Source organism: Microtus oregoni, unplaced genomic scaffold, assembly GCF_018167655.1.
Source record: "Microtus oregoni isolate MIOR12 unplaced genomic scaffold, Mior012 000043F_ref0000047, whole genome shotgun sequence".
Taxonomy (NCBI): Eukaryota; Metazoa; Chordata; class Mammalia; order Rodentia; family Cricetidae; genus Microtus; species Microtus oregoni.
This window is the reverse complement of record NW_024543210.1, coordinates 9,134,168-9,146,376: the sequence shown is the minus strand read 5'-3', so window position 1 is coordinate 9,146,376 and position 12,209 is coordinate 9,134,168. Positions and strand designations below refer to the sequence as shown.

At 47.6% G+C, this 12,209-nt stretch overlaps 1 pseudogene; it reads right to left on the bottom strand.

Annotated features, from left to right (window-relative positions):
* Positions 1–2,494: 2,494 nt before the first annotated feature.
* On the bottom strand, positions 2,495–7,480 carry LOC121434398 (annotated as a pseudogene).
* Positions 7,481–12,209: the final 4,729 nt, after the last annotated feature.

The window sequence follows — 12,209 nt, the reverse complement described above, 5'->3', positions numbered from 1 at the left end:
TGGTAAGGAACATTTCAACTCTTGATAATCATGAGGTTGTCATCAATGAGACAAGTATACACTTCATGCTGCCCTCACTTTTCAGTGAGAACATCAGTTATCACTGTCATCTCTGGACAGAGTGTGTGCAGCACACAGGGAGGGTGACACAGAGGTGCGCTATGAAGAGAAAGGTGCACCTTTCCCTCCTCTCCACTCAAGAGGCTCAGGAGTTTGAATCCTTGTGTCCCAGTCATAAAAGGCTAACTGACACCCCACTCTATATACTGTCTGCTTAGTGGTCCTCAGTAACAACAGAAAACACATGGAGGCAACCAGCTGGATGGCAGCTCAGCATCCTCTCTGAAGGCTCTGGGGTTGGGCTGTGATCTGCAAATCAGGAAGTTCACAGTGGCTGCCCCTTGGAGACCTTCACATCAGGTGGGTCACCCTGAGACACTTTGCTCTGAGTGTAGTTTGGATCACAGGTGTCTGAGATCACTACTGTAAACATGCCCCTCCCCATTCTCGGTATCTGTGTCCTAGACTCAGACTCCCCCCAGTATTAGGTCCCAGCTAACAGGCAAAATTAGATGTACTCAGCACCAGGCTCCTTAGATACCTGGGCTGAAGCCAGAAGGGATGGAGGGATGCAGCTGACCTATGACAGTGCGCATAATGTACATGAGGAAGCCACCTCAGGGGCCAGAATGACTGTTGGACATATTGGAATTGTTGTGACATGACTGATTTCAATACCTGGGCCCCTTCTTATTACTCCATTATTCCAATGATTTGATACTTTTGTTCTCAAATGGGAATGCAAATCTGTGGTGACACCAGGCTGTAATTTTCTCTAACTACATGTCTACCTGCTCAATGTCTGTACTTAGGAGGTTGAGACTCATGTATGTTTCAAATTGAACATCCAACTTTCCCTCTCTGTTCAGGCCTCTAGCACTGTTTAAAGGATCACAGATTCTTCATGGACACCAAGCATCCCAACCCAATGAACCTTGGTCTTTTCTTGTCTTCTATCTAGGCACAAAACCAGCTCATCACTTCTGAATCACCCACTCTCCTCTCCAGATGTGGCATGGTGTTCCTTATAACTCTCCTTAGGGAAAATGGCTACATCTTCCCAGAGCAGTTTTCTGTCCTATAACCATGAACAGTTAAGATGCTCCCAAAACAGGAGCAGTGATTCACCCCTCCAGAGCTCCCTGTAGTTCTGAGCCCTTTCAGGATCCTCTCAGGGCAAGTCTCTTTGCCATCTGTTGGCTGTTTTTTCTTTTGCTAAAGACCCATGATTCTTAGAAATGTCACATTGCTCTATGCCTTGAAAAATCTTTTTTTTTTCCTGATCACCCAATCACCTGCTTATCCTCTTCTGACTTCCTGACAGATGTCACCTGATATATAGACTCATTTGGGTGCTCTCTGTGATGTATCCAGAGCCTTGTTTTATGATCCACCTGCCCAGTACCATGGTGAAGCCTTGGACACCATACCCCAGCTTTTGGGAAAACTTTTTCTATGGCATCAGGACTCTTGGAATAACATCCCCAAATGCACTATGTTTAGCTGTGATGTCATGGGAAGATGACTAAGCTTCTCTGTTTCTCAGTTTTCTCATCCATGAAAAGAAACCACAACAACTGATAATAACATGTAGGTTAGACTGTCATCACCAAAGTCAGAGACTGTAGTGACAATTTCTACTAATCTGTTGTCACTAGAGCCACACCTCTGCCAATTGAAGCTGAGTGAACACAGCCTGGTCACTTATGTGCAGTTATACATTTATTGCATTTTGTGAAAGTCCTGCATTTTGGGTAAGGAAGGGGTGGCATCCATTGTTTGTTGTTGGCCAGTGGGAAACCTAGGAAAAGGCTCCTCTGCCCCCAGTAGGTAGAGTAGATGAAAGGAGCTGAGCTGACCAATTGACTCCATGCAGAAGAAGGTTCTCCACAACAGTGCCAGATGTGGGCAGGCCCCGGAGGCCCTGAAGGGACACTGGGTGGCAGAGCTGGGTGAGGAAAAGTTTGAGGCAGGAACTGGGCACACACTGGCTTCAGATGCTGGAAACACACAGAGGACAGCAGGTTCCCTTCTCAGTTCTGAGCCTGAGGTCCACAGAATGAGTCTATAGCTTGAATCATCCCACGAAGCCCGTGGAAGCTTAAAGCAGATATAACCATAGCACAGGTAGGGGCTGAGCCTTCCTGCCAGGGCCCAGGCTTTGTGTAGAGGCTCATACAAGAGAGGCAGCAGGGAGGAGCCACAGAGTCAGAGTTCAGTCTAAGAAATATGATATTGTGTAGCCAAGATTATGGGGAGTCTGACACTGTCTGTCCACAGGCCCTGTGCATGGTGGAGTCATACAGTTAGTCTCTGCCACTGTCCACTCAGGCACGTACAACCAATCAGAGCATGGAGGCCAAAATGCACATAGAGACCCACATACAGGCTTAATCCCTGGCTCCCAGGAGGAAGCATCACCACTTAGGAAGCTCTAGTTTTCCTTGGGATTTGTGACTTTGGCCAAAAAAAAGTGAACTTTGGGTATTTCTATCAGAGATAATCATCAGGAATGGCCTGTTGAAATTCACTTTCAACATATTCATTATTGGAACCATTTTCATTTTAACCACCACTCCCGTGGCAGCCGCTGCTTCTGTGCCTGTCTCAACCATGTCCAGCACAGCCTTATGGACCACCTGTAGGAGAAAGACATCACTCACTAGAGACCAGGAAGTGCAGGAGAGGAGATTCCTGGAGCAAGCATTGACTGCTGGCCTCAGACACTGGTGAGCGTTTGTTCCTGCCATGAGCTCTACCCCTGTGTTTCCAAGTCTCTGCTCAGGGTGTGAGATGACACACGTCCTGGATCTCTGAGAATCTCTGCAGCCCTGAATCCCAGTAAGCACTGCAGGATGGGTATAGGCACTGCCTGTCCTTACTCCACAGACAGCTTCTCATGAGATTCACCGGGAATATCTAGTGTGCTGTTAGCCAGTGCAGGTTTCAGCATCCCTCCTGCTCCAGAGTCTTTGGGACACACAGCAGTAGTAATCATAGCCTGGCTTCTCTTTCCCAGACTGCCATACCCCAGATCAGAGCCCGGGAATCTGAGTGGGCACTGGAGAGAAAACTAGGCATTGCTAGGATGTGCATCTGGGAATGCAGTGTGAAGACCTAAGTCATCTTCTCACCTTTTCTTAAGGTTTTTTTTTTTTTTAAATACAACTGCCTTCCAGTCCTTGGTATTTCCTTTACTGATATGGTTCTGTGTGCTAATCAGGAAGTTCTGGGCCAGCTGTGCAGTGAAGAAGCTGAGACTGGAAGTGGTTTGTCCTGCAGTGGAATGTGGGTGGCATCTGCTCAACAGCACTGGTTGGTGCAAGTGATGGTCTAAGACCAAGCACAGGCTCCTTCCCAAAAATGATTCTCGGCGAGATTTGTTCAGGGGGCTGAGCAGGGATTGACTACTTGGCATCCAGCATAATATATGTATCTAGGCTGCAATCTGACCTCCCAGGATGAGGGAATCTCAGAAATGTAGACAGTCTCACACATTTGCCTTCTTCCATACACTTGGCATTCATCACTCGCATTCAGGCACCAATGGGAACCACCCAGTGTGTCTTGCCTTACCCGAGAGACTATCAGGTCCTTAGTCCCTGTGATCCCAGACAGGTCAGCCTGTGTAGAGAAGACTTCCCTTATGCCCAGCTGTGGAAGGATGCCCTCCAAGTTGTAGTCAGTAGAGATGGAGAATTTGGGCAGGGAGAGCTCGATCATCCTGAGAATGGAGAGAGAAATGTTCCCCCTCAAACCACACTCTAGCCAGGCCACATGTATGCACTGTCCTCTCAGCAGGAAAAGCTCTCTTTCCATTCGTGCCTACACGACATAATTTTGTTTTTCCTGTTGCATTAATTGTCCAACGATGCTGGAAAGGTAGTGAAGGATGCTTAAAAGAAATCCCACACTAGCTCAGAACTGAGAATAATAGATGGTTAAATATTTAGAGGAAGACTCACAAATCAATATCCTCTGCTGGAGCGGAGAACACCAGCTGAATCCAGCAGCCAAAAAAGAAGCCAAATGCACACTTTACATTGGCATTAATAGTATAAGAGGCCACACCCCAGTGGGCAGATAACTTAAGTGCTACTGGCTCTAGGATTTCCTAAAGCAAGACAGCAAGGCATGGTACCAGCTGTTTTCTTTCCAAAAGTGCTTTCAACCCAGAACCACAAAATGCAGTCCTTCCCTTGTCGTGTGGACCCACAGACCTCATCTAATGATTTACCTATTTCCATCTGCAAACCCCATCTGATCCTAGCTCTCCCCCTCTCTTCCTCAATTGTAAGATGAGCCCACATTGATAAGAAATTTTGTGCTTTAATCTCTGATATATTCTATGGATCTCAATCAGAACACGTCACACAGTAGGTCTTCAAGTCATCATTGCACTACAGGTGAATGAATTAGTAATGAGATGGGATGAGATGGCTGCACAGGGCAGAGCTGATTCTCAGAGCTGACGTCATCTCACCTTCACTCCCTCTGCCTTCTAAAACCCATTCGAATTTGTTTGTAACTACAGCCTGGTAGACACAGAAGAATCCTCAGCTCCTGCTCCTGGTGATGTCATCTTGTGAACAACAAAAACAACAGTAAAATTCCCTCAACTCCCTAGTCTGCAGAGGGAAACTCACCTGCACTCCTCCTGCCCCTGCCTACTCTCCAACCATTATACAGGTATTAGTGAGATTCTGAGGTACAGGGACAATGGGCAGAGACTAGGCTGGGGAGGCATACAAGATCTGGGTCCTGCAGACACACACCTGGAACTCAGAGAGTCCCTCCACTTCCTCAGGGTCTCTGGTTTCAGGTTGGCTTCCACCTGCTGCATCCTGCCTTCATCAGGGAGGATGAACAGGGCGCTGGCATTGCCTATGTACATCAGCTCCACCACGGTGCAGGACAGATCCTCATCTCGGAAGTAGGGTGTGATCAGCTCCTTAATATTCATCATGGGCACCTCCACAGACCTTGTGTTGTTCAAGTGGAACATGGACCCCAAAGTATCTCGAGGTTCAAAGGGCGTCTTCCATTTTCCTAAAGATGAAAGGGGTCATCAGTAACTGAGAGACTCCAACTCTATCCTATTTCTGCCCAGCTTCTAAGTTGTGACAGCCATCAATCCATTTTCAACAATTCAGGGCGGGGGATGCTGGATTGGAAAAAAAAAAAAAACAACACTTGTAGGTGGACAAGCTCCCAAAGGTGAGAAGAGTCTCCAAGCTTGGTTTGGAAAGAGGAAATTCAAAACCAAAACCTTCCTACTTGAGTTCCTGGGCAACTCTTAGGGTTCTGGGCATGGGTAGTGTAGGGGAGACATGAGATGAAAGTGATGCCATTGCTTTTTTGGGAGAGTTGGGGAGCCCCTCTTCCTCAGGAGAAACCATGTCTAAAGGCAATGGCTTTTGGAACAGGTTTTAGAAAAAACAAGACAAAACAGACTGAATTCTCCCACACCATGAACAATCCCTGAATTCACAGATTGTGGGCTAAATGTGAGTAATATGTCTACAGCTCACACAGGGGCTATGGCCACCTCCACAATATCCTGTCCTGACTTACCTTGAATTCTTAGTTTATGTTCCCATTACCAACTCACCCTGAAGGACTTGGTACTGAAACAACCTCTTGGGCTGGGATCTAGTAGCCTTAACAAGCATCCCCAACTCACAGACAAGCAGTCTTGGTTCTAGGGTCCTGGGCTTAGAAAGACAACCCAGCCATCCTTCAGCTCATCACTCTGCTTCCACCAATCCCAGCTCACAGCAGCTTGGCCGCCAACTTGTCCTCATGTCCTCTGTCCTCCTAGTCATTGATTCTGTCCATAGCCACCTTGATTTTCTGCCCATGGTCTCACAGCCAGCCCTGGACTATCTGTAATCTAACCCAGATCCACCCCTATCTGATTACATCAGGATTTCTGTCAGGCACCAGTTCTGTGCTGTCACCTTGGGCCCTGGTCTCTATCAGGCAAGGTGTTGTGGGTGTAGGCTCTGGAGGTCCCCTCACTATCCTTAGCCATTACAACTCCAGCTGTGTCTCCCAACTCCCTTGCACCCATTCTCTTCAGACTCGTTGGCCCCGACATGTGTCTTGGGGATTCTGACCTTCAGGCTGTTAGGCTAGTTAGTTTGCAGAAGCAGAATTCCCGAAGCACCCATGCACTAAACATGTCTTGGCTGACATTGCCCTCTTATTAGTCTCCTGCATCCCTGCTTTCCCAGCCCAGGTCCAGCTCATTCCACAAATGTCTCAAGGGAGAGGTCCTGTGTGGGAAAGGCCTGCAGGGCTCTTCAGGGCTTATGGGCCATGCTACTTTCCTCTCCTAGGTGTGGGCAGGCACACTCCTTAGGTCACGGAGTCCCCAGCACACTGGAACCCTCCCAGGAACAGACTCTCCAGCAGGGATGGACTCCTTCTACAGGAGCATATTAGAGATGCTGGAGTGGGAAGAATGAGGGACCCAGTCTCTTCAGAAGAAATCACAGCTTCTGCACACTCAGGAAGGACTGGACTCGGGATCTATTCATTCTGCTAGTGAGTAAGTTTAAGTCACAGTCAAATTCAACACTCTTAGACTGAAGACCTCAGGTCTTCTGAAGAGCATGTGCCAGGAACCACAACTATATCCAAAAATCCCTAGGGGAGAAGTAGGGGCTGTGGGTAGAGAGATATGAGTCACCCATGTCTCCAGGTTGTGAGTTTCTCCTTTTAAGGGGTCAGTGTATGGATACAAAGTTCCCAGTCAATATCTTTTCACTTCACAAGTCACCCAGTGCCCATCCTCACCTTTAAAGTAGAAGTAGTTCACCAGCACCATTACTGTGTCTTTATCCAGGTCTGAGATCAGTTCTTTAATCTTCTCCTGGGTCTGATTCCTCACATAGTCATTGATGAGCTTTTTGGCCTCATGAGCCTGCTGGAAGTCGACACTTGAGGCCTCAGCCTGCTACAACGCCCTTGCCTTCTCCTTGAACTCTGCCAGGATCTGCTGGTGCTTTTCAACAAACATGGCATTGCCTATGCTGATCTGCAGCTGGTCCCCTGGCTGGCTGAGCATGAGTAGGAGCTGCCCAAAGCCCCGGTGGATGTCTGCCTCAGGGGTCTCTGTGAGATTGAACTCGAGACCTTCTAGAATCTCTTGCAGAGTGTTGTTGCTTGCTCCCAGGGACAGGACGGCCAAGGCAGCTGAGATGCTCAGTGGGGAGAAGACGATGTTTTTACCTGGATCCTTCAAAGCCAGCTCCTTGTAGAGGCTGAAAGCGAAGTCAGTGTTGGTTGAGGCCAGTGCTAGACTCTCCACTTGTGTGCCATTTATTTGGCCTTCCTGCAGTTCAGCATCCTGTTGGCAGCTAAGATCAGGGCAGATCCCTGCCATCAGGAGCCCCAGAGCTACAAGTGGGACCATCATCTTCTCTGTTCTCCAGGCTGAAAAGAAAGAACTTTTGATTTTGTGAGGGTCAGATGCTGATGTGAGCATCTCTGTGTTCTCCCACAGGGCTGCAATTGGCCCTGCTCTGCAGCCCCTGCTGCCTCCTTGAAGGTGCAATGGAGGTGCTCTGGCCCTGCAGATGGCAGCGCCTTGTCATGTGCTCCCTGTTATCAGCACTGGAGGAAGTGCAGCTGCAGCAGGGAATCACCCTACAGAGAACCAAGATCCAGAGTGGGCCATGGACATCCCCAGTCACAGAGCAAGCCAGAAGTGCACCAGGGTGTAGGGTGGGCTGAGCCCTGTCTGATCAGAATGCCTTCTCTCATTCTCTCTCTGCAGAAAGATGCATTAGATGGGAACCCTCGTTTTTTTGCATCTTCCACACTACACTTAGGACCCTTTCAGCAGTAGTTGGCAGAGGACTTAACAGATCCTCTTGGTGAGTCTGGGAACACCTAAGGCCCTTTACTGAATCTGGTACATGAAGCTGAGCCTGCGGAAGAAAAATTGAGATGTAGTTCTGAATAAATCTGGTGTAGTGACACAGCCTTGGCACCCTTGGGAACAGGAGGGAAAAGGACAAATAGGGAAGGTTCTTTTAGTGCTGCCCGGGGAAACAGGGTGGTTTGCACCTCAGGCTTGAAAGGCCTGCTGGTGGGAAGAAAGATGACACCTAGGCCAGATTTGGTTTTTGCTCTTGGGATGGCTGTGTGGTAGCAAGGCACTGTGTGGACCTCTCTGGGCAGCATGGTGAGTGACACAGGTTCCATTATTCACAATTATCTGACTTATTATGGGTATAAAAGGGTTTGTTGTAGGGAATGTCTTGAGGACTATGCTTTCATATGACACTAGAGTGGGGGCAACAGGCATCCTAAAAAATTACAGTTGATGACCTCTGATCATGGTAAACTGGCGGACTTCTCGTCTGGCGAGGAAGAACGACCACCACATCAGGATTCCACTCAGATCACACTTTTACTTGAGTGCCCTTGATTGATGGGGAGCAAGAAACGAGAGGGCGGGAAAACGAGGAACAGGGAGCAGAGGGGCACGGAGGGAAGGGAGAGGCAGCAGGAAGCGAAGGGGGTGGAGGGCGCTTAGGCAGCTGCTTAAATAGGGAATTGGCACACGGGTCGCCCTGTGATTGGCTGCCACCAACAGCTGACACCAGACCGCATCGGGATAGGCTAAAGGATCCTCATCCACCCTGCATGCGGGAAGCAGGGACATGCAGCTCTCAAAGCCATAGCCAAATATGGAGTTGTTTATTTCCAACAAGACAGGATGTCGGCGCCATCTTGTAATGGCGATCCTGTCCGGCTCACTACAATAAACAAAGGCACCCACCTTAAGCCTCTGTCCCTTTGCTCAGGTGTCCAAAAAAAAGTGGACGGTAAATACATGGAAGGGAGAGGAAGAAGGGGAGGGAGGAAACAGAGGAGAAACGGACGAATCAAGGAGTGCGAAAGTGGAAGAAAGGTGGGCAGCAAGATAGTAGGAGGAAAAGCCAGGGAGGGAGGAGGAGCCAAATGGAAGGTGGAGGGGAGAGAAGACTAGACAAGCATAGAAGGAATTGGAGGGGGCAGAGGGAAGAAGGCTGGAGCTAAGCTGCTTGTCCCCAGGGCTGTTACTCTCCTGCAGAGGAGCCAGGGACCTCAGTTAGTTGGCTGCCTTAACTCCATGCTTACTTCCTACAGATGCAAGCATTTCTTTGGAGAAGCACTGAACACTATTTTGTGTCAGAATTGTTTCCAGAGGAAAGGGGCTGCTCCATGTGTGCAGCAGGAGGCCTGGCTCAGTGGCTGAGCCATTGCTTCCTCCCTTCCATAGATGAGGCTGAAGGCCATCTGCTTGGTCATGGGACCTACTAGGTAACTGGGTTCCTGACCTTAAGGCATCTCCTGTCAACTCTAAGCATGGTGGGGAAGTCAACTCCTCCAGGGGGACGTTCCTGTCTCTCCTTAGCTTCTTTAGCCCCAAGCAAGATAGACAAGGTCTCAGTACACCCTATGGAGTGCTGAAAGGAGCAGGCTCCATTCTGTCTACAGGAGCAATATTCATTGTGCCTGCATCTTCCATAAACATGAAGACCCAAACTGGAGAGATTTATGTACCTTCCAGAAACGTCCCCTGATTCCACTTCAGTGACCCAGGAACCACTCATCACCCCTCCTCCAAACCAAGACTCCAGGTCATCACCAGAACCACACAGTCCTAGGAAGGTCCTTCCTCTGTTCCCAAAGGCAAGGAATTCTTGACATTACCTGAGAGCTGATGCCTGTTGGCAGCTCCTGGGACAACTGAGTTCTGATGTTGGTCGTTGCTGCCTTCCTACTGCTTAGCCCTGTCCTCTGCACACTGATGCCTATTTATTCCCACCATGGACTCCTCCCTCTTCTTGGGAAATGCTGGCACATACAGGCTGTGCTGTATGCTCAGACTGGAAATGGGCCGATAGAAGGATTTCAGGTAATGTGCATTCCAGGTTTCTGCTAACAGAGCCACCTGATGGGACATTGCCCAAAGGTATTGTAAACAAGCTTACTGAATATTCAGGGCATTCAGGAGCAATGAGAGTGTGCAGATCCCCACCCCAATTCTTATCTGGGTGGGCTGCAGCTAACATTTGTTCTGTATTTCTAAGTCACTCTGAAAAGAAAAAAAACTCTGTGACTGTGTTCCCTGACTTCTTTAAGGAAACTCACACATTAATAAACACTGGCCTAAATACAGACAAACCTATACTGCATCCGTGTAACCGTCCTGTCTAGTAGCAATGAGCATAATCTAAATAGAAAGTCCCTGTGCCCTCTTTGGCATCAGACATCTGAGGGGAAGCTGCCTTGTCTGGCTTGAAGGGGAATCCCTGAGAGAATTCTGTGTCTGGAGATCCTGGATGACTGATCTGAATTTCAGTACTGGAGAGAGATGGGAACATTGCAGGAACAGAGGCTAATTCCCTTCTCATGGGCTAAGGGTGTTGGGTCCAGGGGGGTCGTGTAAAGATGGGACAGACAATAAAGTCTAAAAACCAGAAGCAAACTTTATTCTAGAAACCAAATTAAAGGAAAAGTTAAAATGAAAAAAAATCTCCATGGGACACAAAAAGCTTATCAGCTAGCAGAGACCACAGCCTGAGATGGAATTTGTAAGGCTGTTGCAAAGACTGCTTTCTGAACCCACCATTTTATAGTAGGGGCACTAAGCAAGAGGTCGAAACAAAGAAATTTTTACAATCTCATGGTAAAACTCAGATACAGATTGACTTATTTTACAATCTCCATTAACAAGGTTATTTAGGTAAACTAATTTGTACTTAATCTGTTGACTTTCTTGGTATTTCCAGGCAGTGTTTACTGAAGCCCTGTGCTCTCTGTTTGAGCTGCCAGTTTCAGATAATAGGGATAATGCATAACCCAGAGGTAATTTATCTATTTCCCGAAAGTTGACTCAGCTCATATTCGTAGGCTACCTCTCAGTTTGCAGAGAGATGCTTTGGACTTGTAAATAGAGCTATGGGTTGTAAATCAGAATAACCCATGTTAATAGTTAATATTTGGCCTACTGAGAAAGCTGCTGACAATCTGTTCTTACTCTCCTAGTAGAATAACTTTATATTTCTTTATTTCTACATTTTTATTTCTGGAATCTACATTCTTATATTCTTTTTCTCTGACTCCTCAAGTGCTGCCTCCCTGGAGAGCCATGTTTGCCTCCTTCTGTGTCAGAATTTAACCTTGTGACAATACAATCTATTAATTATAGACATCCTTCAAACCCTAAGAATGCCAGCACACAGCATCTTCAGCTTGCAGAGAGGCTTCCCCCATCTTGATACACCTGCCTCTCTGAGGTTCTCACTCCTGCATTTTGAACTTGCCTTGATTTGTGACTTGCTTCATTTGGTTAAGCTATAAAGTTCTCGCGAAACTGCTTCCATGTTGGCACAAGAAATTGGTTAACCTAAATCTGTGTTCTCAGAATGCTTTTCACACACAATGGCTCTAGAAGAAAGGACCTCTCATTCTCTTTAGTTTCAGAGCTGTGGTTTTTTGTGTCACAGTGGGGTTAGAAACTCTGCAGGTTGGGATTAGATCCAAAGCTGCTTTCCCAAATATGGAGGTGCTGCTCCTAACAAGATGGCTTTTGTTTGAGTAAAAAGAGGCCTAATGCAGGTGATCCATGTACGAGAAAGGTCACCTGTGGTGCATTTTTGCTTACCAGGAGCCATGCAAACCTTCCCAGAACTGTCAGCTACCTCAGTCAAGGGCACCCAGTTCCCTCAGTCTACACAGACTCAATCAGTTCAAAGTTCCCTCCCCTGCCGTCATATTAATTCTGTTTCCTTTTCTGCCATTTAGCTCCTCCAAGGGTGCCTGTTGAGTCTATAAACTTCTTTCTGAAACTTCCCAAGCCAGGCCACCATCAGCTGCACTGCTTTCAACATTGTTATCTGCCATGTGCCCACAGAACATTCCACCGAGTTCCCAGCACCCAGTGGCTTTTCTAGTCCAAGATCCAAAGTCCTATAATCCTTCCCAAAACATATCAGGCCTGTCACGACAATACCCTGCTACACTGGTTCCATCCTGTATTACTTACGGTTTTCTATGTTTGTGATGAAACAGTAAGTCAAAAAGCAAGTTGAGGACGAAAGGGTTTATTTGGCTTTTGACCTCCAGATGGCTGTTCATCACTTCAG